Source organism: Zootoca vivipara, chromosome 8 (genome assembly GCF_965207765.1).
Source record: "Zootoca vivipara chromosome 8, rZooViv2.hap1.1, whole genome shotgun sequence".
In the NCBI taxonomy this organism is placed as follows: Eukaryota; Metazoa; Chordata; class Lepidosauria; order Squamata; family Lacertidae; genus Zootoca; species Zootoca vivipara.
In genome coordinates this window covers 44,419,350-44,445,734 of record NC_142591.1, presented here as the reverse complement: position 1 = coordinate 44,445,734, position 26,385 = coordinate 44,419,350, and the positions used below count along the sequence as shown (strand labels likewise).

The window sequence follows — 26,385 nt, the reverse complement described above, 5'->3', positions numbered from 1 at the left end:
TAAAGTGAAATACCTCAGCATCTCATGGGAGCCAGGCGTCCTCATTTGGGTTCTGTCCCAATGAACAAGCAAACAATATACGCTGCATGGGAGTGTGTGCGTGTTTCTGTTGATACCCTAGGAGTTGGTCATATAACTTCTTGCAAGCTTAAGAGATGTTGGAAGGGGGGGGGAGAGTCCAGTTTGTGTTTGTCCCAGCTGGAGAAGGAAGGTTTTTTTTAACGGGGGGGGGAGTGGGTGGGATTTGCTGGAATGTGGTGGTGGAGTAGAGGAAGGGAAACAGAATGGAAGTTCTTATTGATCCGGAGGCTGGAGTTCCTGGAGCTGGAGCTGTGTGTTGGAATGTGGGAGGGGGTGGTGGGGTGGTGGAGCAAGATCACGTGAAACCTCCCCCCCCTCCACTTTTTTTTAAGGGGGAGGGAGAGCTTAGAAGATGGGTGGGGGTGGAATTGATATTTGAGAACTAGAGTTAAGGGGTGCTGAGGGGAGGGGAGCCTATGAAGAAAAGGGAGGTGGGGGGGGGATGCGCAGGAGCCTCAAGTAATATACACACAGGAATCAGCCCTGAGGAGGAAAGAGCAAAAAGGCCCAGAAGAGAGGACAAAGGGCGGCTTGTGAGAATGTGGCTGGGCCACAGGAATGTCCTGGGGAGATTTGGTCTGTGCTGCCTCCCTCTTTCAGCCCAGTGGTCTTGACCTCCCTCAGTCATCCTTCTCCGCCCCACCTAAGACACTGTCACTTGTCCCTCAGATTGGTGCTGCCAACAGGAATTCTCTAGGATTCCCTTCTTCAAAAATCCTTCTGTAAATACTCATATCTTTCCTTCCTTGCCCCCCCCTCCACCTCATTTCTTTCTCGCACTGCTACTGTTGCTAGCATCTCCATCCAATTCACGTAGACCTTCTCAGTCATATTGACAGTTGACCTATACTAGCATAACAGGACTTCCCCTTCCACAGCCCCCCCCCTCACTAAATTTCTTCCACTCCAGCAATTGTAGGTGGAAATCCAACACAGCTCCTTGTAGTTTTTTTGTGCCCTTTTGCTGTGAAGAGAAAGGCTACTACTCAGTCTCTCTGCTACTGGAGGTAATAAAATACAAAAGGTTGACAAAAGAGCTAGATTTTTCTCTCCTGTCCTAGGTTGAAAGATGTGAGGACACTGGTGATGGCTTATGTGTCATATTAGGGCATGGCTGTGTGTGTGAAGACAGTCTCTGAAGTTTTGGAAAGTTGGCCTGTAAACACGGCTGGAATGAGTTTGGGATGTGACTGAATTAATAGATGACTTGCGGTACATAAAAGTACTAGGCCTAATTTTGTATGGTAAACCAGGTTTTGCTAGGTTGAAGTCAGTGAAACACATTGGTTGTGAGGGGGCAGTAAGGTCAGCCTTTTTTACATATACAGGCCAGGACAATAGTGATTTGTTTGGCTGGTGTAAAAACTCATTCCAAAAGTTTACCTCTCAGAGACCTGATCCAAAGCTTGAAGTAGCATGCTTCCTCCTATTCACTCCAATTCTCTAAATCTCCCTAGCAGTGTATATTAAATTTGCTTCCCCACATTTGGTTTTGACCCATATATAATTTTTGGTTGACTGAAGTTTATACAGTTCACTGATGCTATAGTCTGACAGCTTGTAAGGAATGAATTTGATGTTCTTCAGCTACCTTTTAAAATGACTTCACAATGAGTGTTCTGTTGATTGTGCATATGTTTATTTCCTGATAGCTTCCCTAAAGAGGATTAATTTACATGCAAGCAAGTTTTTATGGCCAATAAATAAAGTCATCAATTGGTTAAATTTATGGGGAGATGTTGAAAAGAAATTGAGTTGAAAAAAGCCCCTCATTATTATACTTGCGAATCTTTGAGAACTGGCTGAGCATGCAAAGTTAACCGATAAATGATGCACAGTTGTACTTACGCCAAAATAGTGTGTGTGTGTATGTATGTATGTATGTGTGTGTATATATATATATATATATATATATATATATATATATATATATATATATCCCCTCACATGGAAACCAAACACTTATTTTCCAAAGGGCTTTTTGGTAAAGAAAATCATTAATTAAAATAAAGATGTAGCTTCAGTTTTCTGTGTGCTCATATAAAATACAGTATTTGGTCTGTATCAACAGCCCATGAGCAGAGAGAAGTATCCCAATGTCATTGACAGTAAGTATTGACCTAAACAAGCAGTGGCTTATTTAAATGCATAGGTTACACATTCCTATACATTATTCTACCCATTATCCCCTTTAATCATAATGCATGCTAATGTCATCTGGAGTATCATGGTTGATGCAATATTTAGATTGTTGCTACATAAATTAATATTCTTTTCCATTCAGTTGAATTTTTTTTGTTATTGTCCATTTTTGAGCTGGCTGGCCTTATTCAAAGGAAAATGTGACTTTGGAGTACTGAAGCAGTTGAGAGTTTAAGTATTTTGCTTTCAGCACTTAAAAACCAAAACAAAACACCAAATCACATGCATCTTTGTTTCCAATTAGGAAGGTGCAGATTCGAGCTGGATCATAAATATTTGGTATAGTTTAATAAGGTTAGTGTGGTGCTAATTCAGAGCCAAATCTGCTAGCCATGTCTACTCAGAAGTAAGTTACATTTCTTTTAATAGCACTTCCAATTAATTGTGCTTATGTTCCTTAGCCTTACATCACAATGTTAACGAAGTCTGCTCAGAAGTAAGTTAATTCAGTGGGGTTTATTCCAGGAAAGTTGGATTAGTATTGCAGCCTAAGATAGTTTTCTTACTGTAAAATGATTAATGGCCAAATCATTTAGAAATAAACAAGAACTATAGCTAAAAATGCAGTTACAAACTTTTCAGAGGCAAACCAGTTATGTGAGATACATTGTAAAAGCTACCATAAACAATGAGTGTTGACTGTGAATCAACAAAAACTATTAAGTAAACATCAATAGTGCCAAAAAAGTGTTAGGATAGGGGTGGTAATCTGCAGTCTACAAATTAAATTGGGATCAGTGTATGGCTTAAGTAAAATTATCATGAAATTAAGGTACTGAGGATCCAGTTGTATTTGTTTAATGGAAGGGGGGAAAGAGGCTTTTTTTTGGTACTATTGACACTTCTGTTAGCCTGATTTGAAACTTGCATTCCAGGGTAGTAGTGACATTAGGCAGGTATATTACTAATAGTAAGTAAATTACAGTAAAGCTATGGATTTTACAAACTTCATGTTCTTGCTCTTTGTAAAATGTATTTATTTAAAACAAACCTGTTCTTCATCACGGTTACTGGCTGGGGAGAATGGCAAGTGGGGCGGGATATGGTGGCTGTTGAACTTGTGTTTAATTATTTTAACAGCACCATTTAGCAGAATTCTATACAAGCGTAATGTGTTGTGTGTGGCTTGTTGTGAAAATCTCTGAGAAGTAGAACTGTCCACCATGGCCACCATTTCCCAATGAAAAACTTACAAGCATGCAAATGAATTGAGAAAGAATGTATTCAAGTGTATCTAGATATTGGTGAGAGAGCATTATCTATTCACTAATGCTTTAAAGCATTATATATTTTTTGGAATTTAAAAGCCAGAACCTACAGGTTGCTTTTGCAAACACTAAGAATGAATGACATGAGATTTGACAACCTTGACCTGTGCCTTTTCTCCATTCCTTCCTCCTTCCCCACCCTCCTAGTCATATATCCCATTTCTTCAGGGAGCTCTTCACTATACAGTTCTCACCTGAAGAAAACCTAGCATTAAATATTGTTGTCTAAGTGTTGTATCCTTCCTGCCACTTTCATACTTAGTAACCAAAGGTCAAGATAGGCCTATCTGCTTGTATGAAATTCTTCCTAGGATTTCCTAAGCAATGGAGGCAAGGAAGAAATAATACTTCCAAATGCTTAATGCCACCATTGGAAAGGATTAGCTTTTCTAAAATTCAGTGGCCCTGAGTTACTGACCTATTTTTCTTCTTGGCTTTTTTATTGTGTCATTTAAAATTATACATTATTTTAATTATACATCCAAATTGATCCTCCTTGCTGGATGGGGGAAAGTTGCACGTGCATTCTAAAACGTACTTATTTTGAAAGTAAATTCCATTGAGTACGATGGAACTTTTTAAGCAAGTATCATTTCCAAATAAGTATGTTTAGGATAGAGATGTACAGTAAATATGTTCTGTTTATTACACCAGTTACTTGTGAAGGGATAACCACTGGAAATTGTAGATATAAAATTAGCCATAACGAGGATATTGACATGATTGGAGACTTAGGTGTTTCTATTACTTAAACATTTTTCCTAGTGCAGTATGTGTTTCCTTGTACTGTTATGCAGACAGTTTCATAAGGCTTTATTAATTTTATGTTTCTTGATGGAGGACACAGTGTATTTTACTCCATGTACTATATTTAACATGCCTGAAGCATGCATATATTTAGAAATATTGAAAATACTACATAGTAAGGCCCTGAATTGTATTGTTTGAGAAAATTCAGCCGTATTTTTACTTTTGAATTGTTGGAAATGTTGAAAAACATATTTTCTATTTCCAATTATTTAGACATATTGTTTCATTCTTACACATTCTGGAGAACCAAAATAGATTTTGCATGGAAAAGCGCAGAAGTGAGAAGTCTAATTTAGGAATAATAACTCAGAAGGGAGATTGACATTCAAAGAATAGACCATACAGACTAGATATTAAAAGACATTAGATTAGTTGACTCTGAATATAATCTAAGGAATTCCATATAGACAAAAATAGTAATTACTGTTGGTAGTATCCCTGAAACCTGTCCATCCCCAGTATCATACTGTGGTTCTAAATGTCTTTATCTGAAATGACCAATTTCGAGCACTATAGCATTATACTCTTAAAAGGGAGGGGACAAAAATTCATAAAATTCCACTTGGCCTGTAAACCAAAAACATCTGTGTTGAAGCAGATTGCTGCTTTTTTTGTGTGTGTCTAGCCAAAATTGGGCAAAATTGAGAATAGTCAACATGAAAGCGTACAGACACACGTACAAAGCAAAATTACATATTAGAACTGTCTTACAATATTCTTTAAATTCAGGCAACTATCTATACAGTAGTTCCTTTTACGTGTGCTGTCGGTTTATGCTCTTTCTTTGTTGATGTACCACAACACACATGTTAGTCTGCCCCGTCACTATTGATGATTTGTAGCAATCTGAAATTATTAGATTTACTACAGATCTTCCAGACCTCAGTGATGCACAGAGGATTGCTGCTGCAGCAGCTGCCTTTGGCTTGTAAGGAAAGTGGGGTAGCATGTTCTCCCCAGGCCTGTTAAAATGCTTCCCGTGATATAGAACTTTCAACTTTTTCAGAGCGGAGGTCCACCTTTAACTTAAGCATGCATTTGGGATCAGTTTGTTAATTTTTATTTTTTACCATAGATATGTATGGTTGTGGTGCTGCAAGTGTAATTCACCTGAGGTTAGGCTGCAACATGGTCGTGGGTCCCCATCTGCCCAGCTGAAGACAAATGATATATTAAGGATGCCAAAATAACACTCATTGTAACTGAAAATGTTTAAATGGTTAATATTTTGCCCTACCAGCCCCAGTTCTACTTGTTTCATAGCCGTTGATCATGGGACTACACTGCAGGATTTGGTGATTGTGTTGGTTACTAGTATAATACGTTCTGTGCCAGCATAGCTACATGGGTCGCATTCTTCAGTCATATCACGCTGCAAGTTTAACACAGCAAGTTGTGGCATTGCATTGGGGTGTTAGTGACTGATTTGAGTGTTGCTGTAGCAGTGTAGTGACCCACATTACTGACAACCCTATATTTATGTCTGGAAGGAAGTATGAGAATCTTGTTCACAAATTGCTATCTCTCGTGTCAGTATAGCAGGAACTAGAACTTCATGAAAATGGTTGAAGAACAATATATATTTTCCACGGTTATGAGCTGAGCCTTTTTCATTGGGCCATACAGGCATCTTACAATTAAGAGATTTTGTAACTGCCACTGAATTGTTGCTGAATTTGTCTGTGCTGTGATACGTCTAATATGTAAAGATAACATTTGCAATGTTGATCCAGGATTTCTTGAATGGCTTTGTGCTTCCCCTTAATTCTTGGGCTTGTAAGCTGCAAGTCTTTACAGCTTAATAACATCAGTTCCTCTGTTACAAACTATGTGCTGTAGTGTTGAAATTCAAAGAATAATAGTTGACTCCAAAAGTTAGCTTGTTAGCGCTGTCAGTATTAATGTGGCAATAAATGTAAATGGGAAAACTAAGATGATTTTGGGGTTCCAGTATACTTTGTGACTTGAGTGATTTTCAGTGTAAATAGCATTACATTGGAATGTTATTTTTAAACTGCAAATGCAGTTTAAATCTCAGCATGATGTATTTCCCCATATGTATTTTGAATTTTTTGTTGTCTCCTATTGTTTTGTCAAAGGTCAGGATTGGTCCCATTGGGAGGAAAATGTGGTCTTGTGTTTCAGTTTTTTGCCTTGGGGTCTACATGCACCTTAGCAAGAATTATGCATGCCTTATTTGTTCATGTTTTCCTCTGGTTGTGTGCATGTCTGGCGTTTAAATGTACTTAGCAATACCGTCGCTACAAAAAATCTGAAATTCAAGGACTGCAGATTCTTTTAACTTAACTCCTTATCATAATCAAATGGTGAAGGAAAGTTTTAGGAGACCGATGAGAAAGTTTGACAGAAGATGTGAATCTTAGAAAATTGAGAACCGCTGTAAGCTTCAAAACCAAAACACCTCCCTCTAATTTAGGCAGGTCGGGCTCTTAGCATGCATCACAGTTCACCTCAAGTATTAGTAATTATGCTAGTTTAGTAATTATTGGAGATGAAAGAAACTCTGTAAGATGTGAATCCTTCTAAACTTCAGTAGCTTTACTTTGAGCCGGAATAATGATCAAGCAGTAGTTAGCTATATGCCTGGGGATTATGTTAAAGCAAAAGGGGCGGTGGGGAAGGCAGAAGACTTGAGCTAAACTTCGAGTATCTTTATTACTGTACTATACTTCATAGTTTGCATTTCCACTTAGTATTCCTGCTTTCCAGATAGAGGACGGAAACCCCATGTTTTGCTCTTTTGGTATAACAAACAGGGCAAGGCATTTTAGACTGACAACAGAAAATTTGTGCCACCTTCAGTATTAAATGATGGACAGTTGGGTGCACTTTGGTACCCCAAAATCTTTGACCTGAGGCAGGCTGCATCTCCCTGGCTGATGGTTGGGAGGGGACGACAATTTGGGATGTCTGCTGATGTACCCACACACTTGGAGCGCAAAAGGGCATTGAAATGCCCGCTTCTTCATTGTCATAGAAGATGGGATTATTCTAACTGAAATGTAGGCATTATTTTATTTAAATTATTATTTGCTGGCATTTGTTTGGCATGCCATGCAATCAAAGTATCGAAGCAAAACAACAAGATAAAATACAAATGAGTAAAATAAATTGAGGCAAAATAAAAAGCAAACATTTCCTAAACAGCTCATCCAACAGTACAGTAAAAAGAACAAAACATAACCCTTACCACAGGAGAGGCTAATGATCTCAAAAACTTAAAACTTGAAAAAATGCTAAAAGGACATAGAAAGCAGCCTTTATATCTGGATGGACTGTTGTTCAGCTGGGCCGGTATTGACTCCTCTGACAGTCAACAGTTCAACAGGCAGAGGTCTTTCATATCAGCTGCTATCTGGCCAATTTAAATGGAGATGCAAGGGTTTGAAGCACACAAAACATGTACTGTTATCACAGAGCTGTCCCTTGCAAATAAATAATATTCTCCATGTTATCATTGTACAGTACTTCTAGGTGTTCCCTTTCCCTTTGATGAAGGTGTTTACAGTGAGGGAAAGAAGTACTGGTATTTGATCCCCTGCTAAATTTGCCCGTTTCCCCTCTGACAAAGAAATGACCAGTCCATAATTTTAATGGTAGGTTTATTGTAGCTGTGAAAGACAGAATAACAACAGGAAACCCCACAGAAACCCAGAAGACAAAAGTCTGAGATTGATGTGCATTATAATGAGTGAAATAAGTGGTATCTTCACTGTATGGAACGAGCTGAGATTAGAAGCACCTGCTGTAAGGGAGAGGTCTTACCTGTAATCCCAGCTCCTTACAGTACCTGTACAAAAGACACCTGTCGACAGAAGCAATCAATCCAGCAGATTCCAAAGTAGCCACCATGACCAAGACCAAAGAGCTGTCCAAGGATGTCAGGGACAAGATTGTAGACCTGCACAAGGCTGGACTGGGCTACAAGACTATTGCCAAGCAGTTTGGTGAGAAGGTGACAACAGTTGGTGCAATAATTTGCAAAAGGAAGAAACACAAAATAACTGTCAACCTCCCTCGGTCTGGGGCTCCATGCAAGATCTCATCTCACGGAGTTGCAGTGATCAGGAGAACGGTGATGAAGCAGCCCAGAACTACACGGGGGGAGCTTGTCAAGGATCTCAGGGCAGCTGGGACCATAGTCACCATGAAAACAGTTGATAACATACTATGCTATGAAGGACTGAGCTCTTGCAGAGCCCGCAAGGTCCCCTTGCTGAGGACAGCACATGTACAGGCCCTCTGCAGTTTGCCAATCCACATCTGAATGGCCCAGAGGAGAACTGGGTGAAAGTGTTGTGGTCAGATGAGACCAAAATTGAGCTCTTTGGTATCAACTCAACTCACCATGTTTGGAGGAGGAATGCTACCTATGTCCCCAAGAACACCATCCCCACCGTCAAGCAGGAGGGGGACATATTATGCTTTGGGGGTATTTCTCTCCTAAGGGGACAGGACACCTTTACCGCATCGAAGGGATGATAGACGGGACCATGTATTGTCAACTCTTGGGTGAGCACCTCCTTCCCTCAGCTAGGGCATTGAAAATGGGTCGAGGATGGGTATTCCAGCATGACAATGACCCAAAACACACAGCCAAGGCAACAAAGGAGTGGCTCAAGAAGAAGCACATTAAGGTGCTGGAGTGGCCTAGCCAGTCTCCAGACGTTAATCCCATCAAAAATCTGTGGAGGGAGCTGCTGAAGGTTCGAGTAGCTACACATCAGCCTCGAAATCTTACTAACTTGCAGTGGATCTGCAAAGAGGAGTGGGACAAAATACCTCCTGAGATGTGTGCAAACCTGGTGGCCACCTACAAGAAACGTCTGACCTCTGTAATTGCCAACAAGGCTTTTGCCACCAAGTACTAAGTTATCTTTTGCAAGGGGATCAAATACTTCTTTCACTCATTATAATGCACATCAATCTCTGACTTTTGTCTTCTGGGTTTCTGGGGTTTTTCCCTGTTATTCTGTCTCTCACAGCTACAATAAACCTACCATTAAATTTATGAACTGGTTATTTCTTCGTCAGAGGGCAAATGGGCAAATTTAGCAGGGGATCAAATACTCCCCCCCTCAATATAATCCAGTGAGCTGCTATTCCTCCCTCCACCTTGGGCATTTATGTGTGTGTGTTATTTTTAAAAGTGAAGAAGTGCTGTGGTTTGGAAAATGCATACTTTAGAGTGTGCACAACATATGCAACTACTTTTACCACACTTACTTTAAGTATTTCAATATGGACAATTACCCACTTTTCAAATCTTACATTTCTAACTTTAATGGAGGGTGGTAGAGTTGGTTGACTTTGCTGGCAAATGAATAACAGTTCTGTTGCTAGCATATTCCAGATTTTAAATAAGTGTTTCATTTTAAGTGAATGTAGTTTTTCGATAGTATTACCTAGACTTACCATCCTTACTACATATATCAACTTTACTCTGATTTCTCCAATACTGTATAGGCACTCTTAAATACACTTCATTTGTGACAAAGCTCGAGTCTGCTTTTCAAGGGCACAACATATGTCCAGTTTTGTTCTTAACTATATAAACTTATATACATGTAGGCATGGATAAGAATTCTCTGAAGCAGGTGTATTAAAAGCTCCAGAAAAGCCATTTTAATAAGAATGTCAGCATTGCCACCTAATTTTGATACTCTCATCCTTAAAACTTACATGTCGTCTTAAATTGTAGAATGTGATTTAGTAGCATAATTATCAGTACTGTACAGAATTTGAGTGTCACAGCGATTTTGATGGTGGTACAGGATTCTCCCAGACTCCAACTGAGTTCTCTTAATTTATTTATTCTCCAATTTAGAGTTATATCTATGGGTTATTCATATCCCTGATGATTTTGCAGATTCTACCCCACTAAATCTCCTAACACAGAGCATTCATGTTCTTTAACATTAAAGTTTCTGCACCTCTGCTTTACCACATGCCAACACTGATGCTAAGTGGGTGGAGAATGTCCTGGTTGTTCATAGGTTAGGTGAATTTACCTGTGTCAGTGTTTGTGTTGTAAATACTGTACTGTATGTGGCAACGTGTTGCTTAAAAGGCCTTTCACTCTGCAACAGTTACTTCTATTTTACAGTATTTTATTTCTAAGACTGGTCTGTACAAGAATGCTTCTTGAACATCCCTTATGCCTTTAGATAAATTTTCCAGCTGTAGCCTTTTTTATATCTCCTCATTCCTAGATGTCTGTCTCAGTGACCCCCCGCCCGCCCGCCCAGCCAGGACGTCAGGTCACTCAAACCAGATATGTGCCCCATGTTCCCTCTAAAGGTGCTTTTGCACTCTCATGAACAGGGCCCTAAAAAATAGGCTATCTGATCACTGTACGATAGAGCAATAAGTTATGCAGCAATTAGGTAGCATGCATAACTCCTTTGCAAGATATTGGCCACATTTCCGTGGAATGCTAAGATAAACCAGGTTTGTTCTTGGCTACAGCCTAGGGCTTGCCAATCAGAAGATTGGCGGTTCGAATCCCTGCGACGGGGTGAGCTCCTGTTGCTCAGTCCCAGCTCCTAGTCCCAGCTCCTACCCACCTCGCAGTCAAAGTGCAAGTAGATAAATAGGTACCGCTCCGGAGGGAAGGTAAAAGGTGTTTCTGTGCGCTGCTCTAGTTCGCCAGAAGCGTCTTAGTCATGCTGGCTACATGACCCGGAAGCTGTCTGCGGACAAACGCCGGCTCCCTCACCCTATAGAGCGAGATGAGCGCTGCAACCCCAGAGTTGTCCGCGACTGGATCTAATGGTTTGGGGTCCCTTTACCTTTAAAGTTTGTGGTTAAGAAGGAAAGAGCTTAACCACAAGCCTGGGTTCAGATAACACACTTTGCTTACTGTGCTGCCTCAGCTAATAGAACCAGGCAGGGACAAAGTGGGTGTGTATTTCTCTCTGGGAGCCATTGTCAATGCTTTATTGTGAAAACATTTATTAGCAGATGGTATATTTCTATTTTGTTTTATTCTTCACATTGCCAAGTATTCATTATTATTACTGACACCTGCTATTATTTGCATATTGTATTTTAGTGGTTTTTTATTCTATTTTATTGGCCTTTAGGAGGTGCTCTTATTGGAGATTTTTCAGTGAGCATTCCTTCCTTTTGTCTTTGTTACTTTGCCCAAAATCTGAAACATGCTTTGTTAACAACACCTGTCTAAGGAACGGGATAATTTGGTGTCAGAGCGACTGAAATTTGTCAACAGTGTCTCTAACTTGTAGTGTCACTCCTTAATCTTTTTTATGGTTTCTACTGTGATAATAATCATCTTCTGTTTTTGTATTTCACATCGCATTCTGACCGCACCTGTTCAAGGACACCAGGATTTTAAAATGCTTCTAACTGTAACTCGTTTTATTTTGGTGGAGTGGGACTGTCATTTTTGTTTTAATGAGTGGAAGGTTAGTTATATATATGGATTGAGTTTTGTGATCAGTACGAGAAAATATATACCGGTATGCATTCTGGTTTAAAGGGGAGAGGATGCTGCTTAAATGAGATTGTAGACTAAAGTATGAATGTGAATAGTAAGAGGAAGTAAAGTACAGGAATACCTCAGAGATATTGAGGGTTCGGTTCAGCAATAAAGCAATTTACACCCCCCCCCAAGGCATATAAAAGTTATGTTTACACTATACCAGTGGTGTCCAAACTTTTTTCAAAGAGGGCCAGATTTGATTAAGTGAAGGGCTGTGAGGGCCGACCAAAGGGCCAAATTAGGACTGAAGCATTTAGGATTGACATTGTTGAGGTTTTTTTTTAGGATTTTACCCCAGGAAATAAACTGCCACAGGGGCCAGATTAAACCGACCGGCGGGCCGGATTAGGCCCCCAGAATAGGCTTTGGACATGCCTGCACTATACTGTATTACGTAAGAGTGCCTATGACTGCTTACCTTTTGTTGTACCTCCTGTTTGGTTGAAGATATGAAGCAGGAAGGGGTTTTGAGTTGGAAGAGGGCCAGTGAGGAAGGGGGTTAAAACCATTCCTCCATTCGTGTTTCTCCAATATGCAGTGTAGCCCTCTAAACTTGCTTTCACTTATAACCCATATGCTTTTGTACACAGAGTGGTAGTCAGCAAGGTTTTACTCAGAGTAGACCTATTGAAAGTTACAGCCATAACTGAGTCATGTTCATTAATTGCAGCAGGACTTCTCTAAGTAAAAATTCCACTCATTGTTTGCCCTATAAGCCCAGGATGCTTCATATGTATTTTCTTTGATTTAGGTACCACTAATTATACTTTATTTGTCAGTGTCAGGAGAGGAGCATCAATGAATCAGTAAAATTGCATTGTATAGCCCTTATTTTTAGCTTGTCAGATGGAGGTGATCAGGAGACCAAACGCTACATTGCTCTGTTATGAACAGAAGAAGAACCTTGCTAGATCAAGTCAAAGCCCATCTAGTGCAGTATCCTGTTCTCACAGTGGCCATGCCTGTGGGAAGCCCACAAGGAGCCTTGAACTGCAACAATACTCTCCCCAGCTGTGATTCCAGCAACTGATCACCATTCCGTAGTCATGCTGTACCTCTATAGTCTCATTTTTAAAGCAGTTGTATTTTTAACTTTTTTCTAACAATTCCTATAATGGAATTTAGCTTTTTCGCAACTGTCAGATCTTGGTTTCAACATTTTTTTGGTTAAGCTGCCCACCACTACCCCAAGATTTCTTACCTGGTTAGCTGTGTGAAATGTGTTCTGTATACAAAGACTGAATTTGAATACCTTAGAACAGCTAACAGGTCTGATTACGTCCTTCAGACCATTTTGGCCAAACCATGCCCACCTGCTCTGCATCTGACATCATATATGATATCAAGAGTGGGTCAGGGAAAGTTGAGGCTTGGCCAAAGGGAAGCGAAACGTTTGGAAAAGCGGGTCAAAACCCCAACTATCTTCATTCAAACCTCCTTGTAACTGAAAACCAGCTGATAGGGAGCCTCTTTGAAGGCAGGTTCCCAGTGCCAAAGAGCTGATTGATGCTGGAAGTACATCTTATAAGGAGATTGCAACCTCCTTTGCACTTTGAGACAGGTGCCAATCAGCTGACATCAATAATGTCCCATGATTGAACAATGGGTGGGTCTTGCTCATCTGCCAAAGTTGGTCTGTGGGTGGGTGTGGAGAATATAGGGATCTGGCCCACTGGCTTGATCCAGTTCCCCATCTCTGCACAGGGCTATGGTGAGAGAGCAAATGAAGTACATACATGTGGAAATAAAGCTTAGGATCTTTAAACATAAACTCTGCTTTCTGCAGGGATCAGCTGCCCAGTTGCTCAGCCTGTTCAGGTGTAGTTAGCTGCAAGGGGCCAGAAAACTTTACTTCCATGAACTTTCTTAGGTCAACTTAGCCTAAGATCCAAGCCAACATGCCTAGAGCGCACTGTTCTCAGGTTGCTGCAGTAATGCCCTCTGTTTTATCAAGCCACATATCCAACCATGAGTTCTGCTGGTCTTTGCTGATGCAAGTTAAGAGTCCTTGATTCACCCATAACTACATTGGACATTGAAAGCTCACAAATTTGCCACTCCTTTCTTAACTTACTAGAATCTGATTACGGTAGAATGTTAATGGGTAAAGGAAGAGCCATATACTGTATGCCAATTTGAGCCCCTTCAAAGAATGTTGTATGTATAAATAAAACAGAGCAGTTAAGATGTTTAATAATCATATTTTCAGTTTATATTCTCCCTTTTCTCCCAAAGGAGCTCAAAGCGGCATACAAGGCTGAGGTTTGCCATGGTAGTGTTTTATTCTTCCCAAGCCCCATCAAGTGCTGGTTTCCCATTTCTATCACAAGAGCCAAATTGTTTCACATAAATTAACTCCCTCACCATGTTAATTAAAGGCAGTATCATGGCAATAGCAACAAGTCCTGAATTTTCTAAATAATTAAACACGCTCCTCTTCCATATAAAACAATGTATGCATATGCTTAATTAACTCATAGATCTAGCTGAGAAATCCATAATTTGTGATCCACCAATCTGAACACAACTGAAGTGGATCTTATTGTGATCTGATAAGAACTTGACAGGTAGTGAAGTAGCTAAAGCAGAATGTATTGAGCTACTGATAGGGTGTCATAAGTTGTTAGTGGGCTTTGCTAATCTTAGTTGTGCAGGATTGATAAGATTTTGTGACTGTAGGTAATATGAATGAGTTTGCTGTGTGTGCGAATGTGTGAAGAGATTTCTTTATGTGTATACTTATTTCGTTGCTGAATGGGTGGTTTTTGTGTTCCCTTATGACAGTGTTTTGATGCTGAAGGTATCTTTTTTTTAAAATAAACTGCTTACCTACTTTTCTTGATTGAAGCAATGCATTTAACAGACAGGTGATGTTTTCCATGTTATGGTCATTTTTCAACCCCAACACATGACATTTACTGAGATACTGTGATTTTATTGTAACCAATTAATCCATTTGTCGTTCACTTAAAAGCAAAACAGTTAGTTGCTTGAAATATCTTTAATTGGTTGAAACCCTAATGAAAATCAACTTCTGCTTGTGTGGTTCAGTGGATAGAGTATTTGGGGGAATCCAGAGAACATTAGATGCTAATTAAAATAGAACCCAACTGTGTGCTTAAATTCCATATATCTTAATGGGATTTGAACTTACCTGATTTCCTCTGGATAGTATCCTGTGAACTTGTTGGTTAGCCTTGGCTACATAACTGGTTTTTAGTCTTGGGGGAACGTATCTGTTTTCAGCAGAATTCCATGAAGTTTCCTCAAGGGATCAGAGTAGTAGCAATTTCTTCCTGAGAAGTTCTACCATGCCATTTTCGAGGCCAGGATCTTCTCCAGTAACAGCAGCCATGGACCTCTTAGTCTTATCCCAGTAAACTGGGTTGGTCTGTGATAGGATCTCCCCAGCTTCTGGCTAGGCTGGCTGAGTTGCAGACCTCAGTCTTGGAGAAGCAGATTGTGGCCTTCTTCAAGGACCAGCCAATTTGCCTGATGTGATCTTAACATAAATAATTGTGAAACCCTTAAACATGAATAGACACGAACACACTGATTTGAAGTACGGTAGTACTAAATGTACCAGTCAGAGGGCCTTCTCAGTAGTGGCACCCGCCCTGTGGCACCCGCCCTCCCACTCAAAGAGAACAACTACCAGACTTTTAGGAGACATCGGAAGGCAGCCCGTTTAGGGAAGCTTTTAATGTTTTGCATTTTACTGTTTTGTTGGAAGCCGCCCAGAGTGGCTGGGGAATAAATAAATTATTATTGTTGTTGTTGTTGTTGTTGTTGTTGTTGTTGTTGTTGTTGAAGGAATCTAACCAAAAGTATATCCATGGCGCAAAACCTTTAAGCTATCCTTTCAACTATGTTTGTAAGTATAGCTCACTGTGCTGCTTATAAAATTACTACTATAAAAAAGCCTCATCAGCCTGTGAATATCCATCTCAGAGTTCTTTTTTTTTCTTTTTTTGGAGTGGGGTTGGGGGTGCTGACCTGATAGTTCACAGTTTAGTTATTAAGGTAAAGTAATATGTATGAGAGGAGAAATAATGCCTCTAAACTGAATATGGATCAGTTGAAGGGAACAGGCTGATGATGCCACCAAGGGAGGAGTGGTAAGTAGAATTGAGCCTTGTAGTGTTTTTTTTTAAAAAAAAAAATTATGAGAGTTGGGTGTAAATTTAGCAGTATCTGGTCTTGGTTATTGGCTTTGTTAATGTTCTTGTGTAGTTTGAGGGTTGCTCTATATTCATTTTAGAAATTTATAAGACCTTTTAAGTTTTTCGTCTTTTGACACCTTTTTTCCCTTTTGTGCAACACATATTGAAATATCAAGAAATTCATTACAATATCTCAAATACATATATGCTGCCAAAGCTCTGCCATCTTTGTAATTTACTTTGTTAACTCAAAAGTAAATTACTGGGGTTCTGGATGTGTTTACCAATCCAATTTAAGTAACAGCCATATCATGATACTCAACTTGTCTGTTTGATAGACAGTTGCCTGTATGATGAAGTTTGGCGAGGAATCATTTTGTAAAAACTGATTTATCGTTTCTGCATAGTTGGGGTATCAAATGATAAACTGAAGATATGCAATGTCATCCTCATCATAAAACAATTCACAACAATCCTTTTTAGATCTTGAAGCCATTATAAGTTGACTTCAGTGTGTTTTCAGATTATATTTTGAAAACACACTTCTGTAAAGGGAATATACTGTATATGTGAAACAAACAGGTAGGGAATGCTTTTAAATCACACATTTTAAAAGAACATGAGCAAAGAGGAAGCACATTTAACCAGGAATGGGAAACCTGTTGTCCTTCAGATATTGCTGGATCACCGCTCCCATCACCTGTGATCATTGGCTATGCTAGCTGGGTGGTCCAATAATGTCTGGAGGGCCACAGGTTCCCATATTAATCACTTTGTTTTAGTTTCAGAGATTGTTCCTTTATCATCCAAGTAGGCCTTCAGGCAATAGTGGCAAAAGACACCATGCATTTTTGCTGCACACTCCTCATTTAATTAAATAAGGTTCTGTGGGTCTCTGACTTGGAACATTGTTTAATTGAATGAAGATTGCATAACAACAGTGGGCTTCACATGGGGAAGTTGTTCCGTGTACTCTAGATGGCCTGTGCCAGTTGTAAAGAAAAATATTCAGAACCTGATCCAACAGTTTGTTCCTAGTTTGAAGTTGAGTACGAGTCTTACATATTCAACAAAGGTATTGCGTGAGAGCTGTGTGTGCATTAAATGTACATGGAGTTTTGAACCAGAACTGGACTTGATTATTTATTAATACAGATATGATCCAGTGCAATTGTATGTTGGCCATTTCTTCATCGAGTACAGAATAAGAGTACAGTACTGTATATGTTTTTTGTGCCTAGTGGTTAGATAGAATTAGGGAACAAATAGCATCTGGAGAAGAATTACACAGCTTGTTCATTGCTTAAGTAAGGGTGAAAAGTATTTTAAATTCATTGTCTTAGTCCAGGATGGCAGAAAAGACTGGCAACTCCTTGAACGCTTGCTACTTCCTCAATCACCACACCTTTACAACTGGCAACTTTTAGAAAATGGGCATTCTGTGTCTGTGTGTACAATTGTTGTCACCTTATGAAGTAGGCTACTACCGCTATGATCTGGACTTCATCTAATCCAGGAAAGCCCCCTGAATTTCTACAGACATGGCTTAGCCCAGGGGTCCCCAAACTACGGCCCCCGGGCCGGATGCGGCCCAATCGGCCTTCCAATCCGGCCCGCGACGACCCCCGCCGCCCGCTGCCGCCGCCCGCTCTCACGGCGCGCGGCGCAGCGACGATCTAAAAAATCGGCAAAAAATCGCCGAAAATCCTTTGTGCGCATGCGTACAGGCCTCTCCCGACCCGGAAGAGGTCATTTCTGGTGCACTTCCGGGTCGGGGGAGGCCCATACGCATGCGCACAAGCGATTTTCGGCGATTTTTTTTCCGCCCGTGTGCGTGTGCGCATGCGCACGGGCGCGCACTCCCCCGCCCTCCGGCCCGCTGCGCGCGCACTCCCCTGCCGTCCGGCCCACCGCGCGGGCGGCGCGGCGGGCACCGGCCCGCCGCTCGGTAAGTCTGGGGACCCCTGGCTTAGCCATAACCAAGTCCCTGCTTTTAAAGGCTGGGGCCAACCAATAGAGTTGAACACCCCCTCCCCAGTGCCCCACTTTATTTCTTTATAGATTATTGACGGGTGGTTACATTGCAAACCTACGCCAATGTGAAACACATACAGTGGTCCCTCGACTTACGAACTTAATCCGTTCCGAATGCACATTCATAGGTTGAAAAGTTTGTAAGTCGAAAAGCAGTTTCCCATAGGAAAAAAAATATTCGAAAAAATTCGTTAAGTCGAGGAAACCACATTTAAAATTCGTAAGCCAAGGAAACCGCATTTAAAACCGCCAACGGTTTCCATTCGGATGTAGAAAAATATGTAAGTCTGCGGCCATTTGTCCCGTTCGTAAGTCGAAAACATCAGATGTCGAGTAATTCATAAGTTGAGGGACCACTGTATTTTGTATCTCATTCAGCATTGCTTGATCAAACTCTGAGAGAAAATCAACATCTTTCAAAAGTAGCTTGCTGCTTTGTTCAAGATTTCTAGTTCTGAGTCAAAGAACTCTCAAGACATATGTCCAGCTTAAATTGCAGTTTTGCATATTATTGTGCCTTCAAATGGTTACCGGTATGTATTCTGATGAAACTTAACAGTATCTGCTCAATTGTCAATTGGTCAGTCCTTCCCTGGATATCAAAAGAAGTCATTTTGCTAAAAAAAATCAGCTCTGCAGTACACAGCAGTCTTTTCTTATAATCTTATAAGACCCAAATTGTTGAAATATGCCCTAAACCAAGGGTAGCCATCATAGTGCCTCCAGCTGTTGGGACTCCCAAATTCCATTAGCCATAGCTGCCAAGTTTTCGCTTTTCTCGCGAGGAAGCCTAAGGGAAAATCCCTTTAAAAAAGGGATAACTTGGCAGCTATGCCATTAGCCCCAGTCATCATGGCCTGAGATGATAGGATGTAGCCTAAAAACATGTGGAGAGCATCATATGGGTATCCCTGCCCTACACCTAGAACTAGGGATGTTAACTTTTAAAGCAATCAGCATATGGTTAATAGGTAAATTTCTATCAATGCGAGAGAATGTTAGCCATTATTATGGCCAAAGTAGCTAAGTTTTAGCCATGTTTCAGTCTGCAACAGCGAAAAGAATGGGCGGGGTAAGTGTGCCTGCTCTAAATTCCTAGTTCAGAATTAAGTGATTGGAAAGATTTGGCATGTGTCTGCTTCAACACAGCTAGTGTGGTCTCCTTTGTTTGGGTCCTTGATCCTGTCGTTAAGCCTCACTTCAAGCTCTGGTTTCCGTGAGTTGCAGTTTTGCATTCATCAAGAACCCTTATTTTAAACAGTGAAATATTCTCATCTCCCATTCAACATCCCGAAAGTGAGGAGAGTTAACATATATTTCCTGTTCTTAAGCGTCTTTCTGAAATGTGTCTTCTCTCTTTGAAGGGTGGAGGGAGGGGGTGGGTGTGGGGCAGTCTGTGCCTCTTATTAGCTGTACATGCACAGAGGCAGAGGAGAGAAAATGCATAAAGATACCTCCCGAAATTACTGTAATTTGTAGATGCTAAAATAATGGCATACACATATCACTTCTGTTCTGTCTGGATAGCTCTGTAAATTGTGTATTGATTATGCTAATCTGCCTAGTGTCTCTATTACTTGTCTGCTGATACTACTCAAACATGCAGATTGAATGCATTTCCCCCCCTGCAAAGTTGTCATTCTTGTGGGAAAAGACTTGTGTAAGATGGGTGAAAAGACCAAATAACTTCTCATCTTTATGCATAGGAGGGTTTATAAAATAACTATTTATTGAACTGCAGGAAACGCAAAATGCAAGCCACCCCCCCCCGCCCCCCAAAAAGAAAGAAAAAATGAGGACACTTGTCATAGGTTAAAGCCTTTCCTCCTTTTCTACCCCCCCCCCCAGCAACCATTGTTGCTGTATTAGGCTTATTTTGTTTCATGTTCCTTAAGGAAACCATTTTAGGAAGGGTACTAAATCAATAGCAATCTATTTTTATAGTTTATTTTGGGATGTGTGGCTTCTCTCTTACTTTGTTTAACAAGCCGAAAATGGCCTCAGTCATTCAGGGCAGAAGGTGTATCTCAAAAAATTATTAACCTGCCTCGTGAAAAAGAAAATATGACTTTTCCAATTATCCAAAGCCTTTATTTTTATTATAGTTTGTAATAGTATAAATGTGGACTCAGGTGGCGTTGTGGGTTAAACCACAGAGTCTAGGGCTTGCTGATCAGAATGTTGGCGGTTCGAATCCCTGCAACAGGGTGAGCTCCCGTTGCTCGGTCCCAGCTCCTGCCCACCTAGCAGTTCGAAAGCACATCAAAGTGCAAGTAGATAAATAGGGACCGCTCCGGCGGGAAGGTAAACGGCGTTTCCGTGCGCTGCTCTGGTTCGCCAGAAGCAGCTTTGTCATGCTGGCCACATGACCCGGAAGCTGTCTGTGGACAAACGCCGGCTCCCTCGGCCTATAGAACGAGGTGAGCGCCGCAACCCCAGAGTCGGACACGACTGAACCCGATGGTCAGGAGCCCCTTTACCTTTAATAGTATAAATACAATAAATCACAGCCTTTGTTCTCTAGCATTTATTGTAAAGAGTAAATTCACATTCTTGTGTTTGTACAACTTCACATTCACCCATTACTTCCCTTATTAAATCTCTAATGCACATTTTTGCCATTGGCCACTACTTTCCTAATGCAGAACAAGGCTGGCTTTCATTTAAGAGGCAGCCTAGTGAATTGCAGTATATGTCGTTATAAAATGAAGGAGGAATAATGAATTTTGTTCCCTGGGCTTTATCAAATTCCTGCTCATGTTTTAGAGGCCATCACATTTTCATAGCATGCTCCCTGAGGGGCCCTTTATAGCATGCTCCACAGAGGCCCTTTTCAGTCTGCCAAACTATTGCTTTAGGGCTGAAACAGAGAGTGAGAGAGAGAGGTGCACCCTCCTCAAAGCAGGCGCTACTGGGTGCTGAAGAATCCTGGGCCAACACTGTTCCTGGGCTGTGGCAATCTGCTTCAGGTGTATTATTGGCCTTCTCATTCTCACCTGCTACAGTTCAGATATGGACAGTGGGGCTACTGCACTTTACAGGTATCAGGAGTGATAAAAAAAGCATATCTGATCACGACAGAAGAACTCATTCACATTCTGAGTGGCAGTTGTGCTTTGCTCCTCTACGCAGAAAGAGAAGGGAAGGGGGCATCTGAAACATGGCTCCCTGGCACATGTCTACCATGCGTTCCTGACGTTTGAAGCTCTTCTCCCCTTCGTGCTATGTGTGTACAGGCATCAGAACTCTGGTCTGTGCATTGACGGTGCCTGTAGTATTGCAAAAGAGAATCAAGGAACGGTGTTGGCTTCTCCCTACAACCCTGTTCCATTGCGATTACTTTCTCTGCCTTTGTCTTCCCCAAAGCACGTCTGGTGCGGTATGCCTTTAGTTGCTTCTGTTTCATTAATCCCCAAACTACCTACTTCCCTTCCTTCCCCCCCCCCCCCAACCTTGTTCCGTGTGTTTTGGAAGAGATAATTGCCTCTTCTGTGCCCTGTAGGATACCATCTACATTTCAGCACTAAGCCAACATTGAGTAGTGGTGGCAGTAGCAGTACTATCACAATAACATTTTGCAAACTTCTTTTTTTTTTATTGAGATTGAAGAAACACTGCTAAAGGAAACTTACCTTAAGGATGATGCAGTGTGTTTTGTGTTTTGATAGGACTAATTCTGCTTTACTTATTTATCATTTGCTTAGTGCTGAAATGCTTTTATATGATTAATCTCGTAAGATAAGGCATGAGAAATTGAAACAACAGCAACCAGTTTTAAACAGTGAGCATGAAATTCCTTTTACAAAGGCCACTAACTTTGTGATGGTCTTAATGAGCGAAGTGGCAGAGCAGCAGGGCATGTGCTTGCTCCATTCACAAAAAAGTGTGCCATGCGATGAAGTGACTACTCAAAAGTAGAAAAACAACAACTGTGACACCTGACCCAGGGCATGTGTCTCCCCACTAACCCCATGCCAACATATGAAAGATGCTCTACTGGTAACACCTCTTAAGATCACAGTGCATTGTATATTCTTGCAGATTATAAACCTTTGCTGTAAGACCTTCAGAAAACTGGACAGAATTCTTCCTGTGTTAATATCCAAGGCAAAGAAAAGAGCAAACTGCAATTCTTTTGTTTTGGATGGAAAGTGGGGGGAATTATTTAGCACGCAGCTGACTCCCATCTTGTGTGCAGTGAAACACATTGGAATTCTAAAGCCATTTTTTGGCTTCAGGCAGACTTATGGCATTATGGTATGATGGATGAAGGCCTATCACTCTGCAGCCTTTGGTGTGGTTGATTAGCAGGTGCTAGTGATTAGTTGACTGTTGTGGACTGAATTACTTATAGACATTCTGTTTCATTGTTTAGCAGTGTTGGCCAGTGAGCTGGCAGTATTTGGATTTCATTGGGGCACCCTCTCTCTCTCTCTCTCTCTCTCTCTCTCTCTCTCTCTCTCTCTCTCTCTCTCTCTCTCTCTCTCTCTCTGTTTATTTAGCAAAATTGTGTCCTTTATCTCCAAAGTTGTTCAAGGCGGCTGTTAACTGTTAACTCCAGTGCAGCCAAGTATTAAGTGTATTGCATTGTTTGTTTGTTTACCGAGGGAACTGAGAAAACTGATTATAGTCCACACTTAACAGTTTTTTAAATGTGTTTCCTGAAGGACACACAAACAAACAAACAAACAAACAGTAATAGAAGAACAGTAGTCCCTCTCATACCATTTTTCTGTATCTGTGTATGCATGCAATACAGTGTGAGTGCCTTTCTAACCAGGTGCGCTGTGCAGTTCTAAGTTCAAAAGGGAACAATGAATAACAGAGGTGTTGGTGTTGTTGCCTTTGAAACTTAGAGTTCTGCTGTTGGCTCATGTTGCCCCCACATTTTCCCTTGATCTATCTTTAGGAATCAGTTCTTCTAGCTGGCTTAATTGTTACTCATTTTGAGGAGGGCATAACCATTTTAGGAAGATGCACTGAAGCATATAAACACAAGGATGAAGTCAGCACAACATACCTGTAGCAGCTAGCCATTTTTTTATTTTTTTGGCAATGCTTGGTGCTCTGTTCCTGAGGGTTAGCTTCAGTAACTTTCCAACAGCCAAATTTGGAAGTACGGACAAAGGTTAACAAGATCTTAACAATTGCTACCTAACCCACATCCGTCACCGCAGGCAGGATGCAAAAACCACAACAGCTATTATTAAAAAATTGTGGCATTGTCAAGCTAACTGCTAAGCTCATTTTTTGCAGTTTGGGCCTTTTGAAGAGGTTTTATTTCAAACTTTGTGGCATTATCTTTTGGGGGGCTTTTTCAAAATGATCAGGGGTCAGCAACCTTTTTCAGCCGTGGGCCGGTCCACCGTCCCTCAGACCATGTGGTGGGCCGGACTATATTTTTTGGGGGAGAAATTCCTATGCCCCACAAATAACCCAGAGATGCATTTTAAATAAAAGCACACATTCTACTCATGTAAAAACATGCTGATTCCCGGACCGTCTGTGGGCCGGATTGAGGCAGCAATTGGGCCGCATCCGGCCCACAGGCCTGAGGTTGCCTACCCCTGACGTAGGATAATGTCCGAACAGACATCTTGGCCAAACTTTGTATCTACTTAATATGAGAGATTTCCCATTCACCTTATATGTTGAACCTTATATTTGTTGCAAACAATAGAAATCAGAAAAGCATTGAAGTATTTAAAAATATTTACCTAAATTAGAGATAATATCGCTCAAGTCTTTGACATTATAATGAGTGAGATTCAACCAACTTATGTTACTCTGCTGTGCAGTGTGCAGTATAGTTTGAATCTACAATTCCTTGTAGAATATAAACAAAAGTTTGCTTTGTTCATTTATTTTAGAAAACCATAAAGAACAGAACCTTTGACAAAAAGGAGAATGACACCCTGAGAAATGCCCTCTCACTAGTAATATACTAACTCTTACGTCTGATTTGGAGGTAACCACAAATTATGCCTTTAACAGAATGACCAAGTGTGAGCCTCATATTCTCCTGCTTCTCCTTTGCCCTCATTCATGCCTTAAATTATTCCAACATTGCACCCTCCAGATGCAGCCGGACTACGTCTTTGGCCAGCAGGGCCAGTGGCCAGGAATATGCCCAGTAATACATGAAACCACATTGCTTGCCCCTCAGGTAGACAAATTTGAAGTTTTCAGCCATAGTTTGTAACAGCCCATAGTTTTTCATTCCATTCAAAACCATTCTTGGGTGAAATAGGAAACTGCTTTGTTACAAATTGTGATGACTGAAAACTTTAAATTCCCTTCCCTTGTGCTCAAAGAAGTGATGGGGAGGCAAATGTGCAGAAGCACTGGGCTCATAGCTCCTCACTCTCATAACAGTAAACCATGGTCTGTCAGTATGTCTGAGTTGAGCCTCACAGTGCCTACTGGCCAAAAACCCAACAGCTTCCACACATTTGGCCCGGTAGCTACTACAAAACATTTTGCAGAACAGCAACAACTGTTGTCCCTGTTTCATCATCACAGTGTGGATCAAGAAAGAGTTAAAATAAGTAATTAGTTGTGCCCAGGAGCCACCAGTGGGAGAGAAGTAGAAGCAAAGTGAATTTTGGATCCTGCTGAACTTCTGAATATTTACTCTGTTGGAATAAAATGGGCTAAATTCTCTTCTAAGTGGGACTGCTCCAAGCATGCCAAAAATGTCACCACTGTTCTTGACAAACACAGCATTTATTTTTTGAATGCTCTTATTAGAGCTTCCCACTGCTTGAGTCTAATTTTGTGCAGCGTGAAGGGAGGAACTCCCAGGGCAAGGAAGGCTTCTGTGCGTCATCCCAGTTTGAAGCAACCTAGGCTCAGGGGGAGGTTTCCCTCACCTGCATCTCTGGTAAGGGACCCCTAAGTTGAAGAGAACCCCTCTAGGTTCTGAATGTCACAGGCTGTTCCTTTTCTCTTGATCTGGAATCTAGACAGTTTAATCCACCATAGTGGAACCCGTCACCCGCCTTTTCTGCGCTCCTCCAGATCTCTTGGATGGGCAAAGAGATCCGGGAAGTTTTGAATGGTTTGCTAGACTGCCCAGCCCTTTCAGAAAGCTTGGGTAACAGGAAATGGCTAACACAGAGATTGACCGTGCCTGCACTACTCACTTGCTATGGGGAGACTCCACCCCCAAACAATCTGCATTCTTTTCCATCTTTCCACACACAGCATCCATGCAAGCAGGAGGTGTTTTTGCAGTTCAAGCCCATATTCCAGTGAGGCAGTACATAAAGAATGAATTTACAGAGCAGCGGGTGGAGTGGGACATGGCCTGGGAAAAGATTCCCAAGGGCTAGAAAGAGAGGTATGGAGGGCCATCTCTAACCCTCAGGTATGAGTTTCCCCATTCTGCTCAACATCCTTCTGTTACCATTAGATCCCACTCCACCCCCCAATTTCTCTTTTAATGGTTGTTTCCATAGAGTAGCTAAAATCACAGTGCAGCATAAAAGTTGTACCAGGGAATAATACCGCTTAATGTATAATGCCTCTATGGAATCCTTGTCTTATTAAATACCTACTAGTATCACATCCAGCCTGTGAGACTTAAATATCTAACTAAGCAAGCGTTTATATTTTTTGCCAATACTTTAAGACTGCTCCTCAGTAGAAGCTTGATAATATTTTAAGTCCCCACTCCTTAAATCGTCACCTCTTTGCAATGGGAGAAGAGGACTGTTCTCTTCGTGCTGTCCATTTAGAGTTGGATCCCTGGAGCTTGATGGAAGAGTCTTTTTAAAAAAGAGTAGCAATTCTCCTTTATCTTGAGTCACATCCCTTACAAATTGCTCCAGTGCCTGACACTGTTGCTACAGCCAAATGTAAATTACAGGAATAGCTACACTGCAACTGACCATAGCCCAGTCAAAATGGCAAGGGTTGCTGCAGCGACAGTTCCCCAGTTGTGATGAATATACTCGATAGATTAACTTTCGTCTTCAAAGTCCTACCTAGATCTTAGGCTTCTGATAGATTTTATTTTATTTTTGGTATTTTTTAAGTGGTAGTGAAATTCCAGATGCTCTTGCCCTTGATGCTTACAGGGGCTACTACGGTTGGTGGAGCTTTCAAGTAAGAACACAGTCAAATACAAGATTCCCTTCTGTGAGGATTTATTTGGCTTCTGATGCACAACATTTTTTGAGTTGTCCCATTAAGCCACTTAGCCAATGGACAAATAGATTCATTGAGATTCAGTTTAAAGCCTGGCTCCTTTTCAAATAGATCTTTTGTTAGGCAGAATTTCTCTTTATCATGGAGTGGG

At 41.1% G+C, this 26,385-nt stretch overlaps 1 protein-coding gene across 11 annotated transcripts in view; it reads left to right on the top strand.

Moving 5' to 3' along the window:
* Positions 1 to 26,385, top strand: part of ZNF521 (zinc finger protein 521) — a 290,508-nt gene that overhangs the window by 2,324 nt on the left and 261,799 nt on the right. The window lies entirely within an intron of this gene.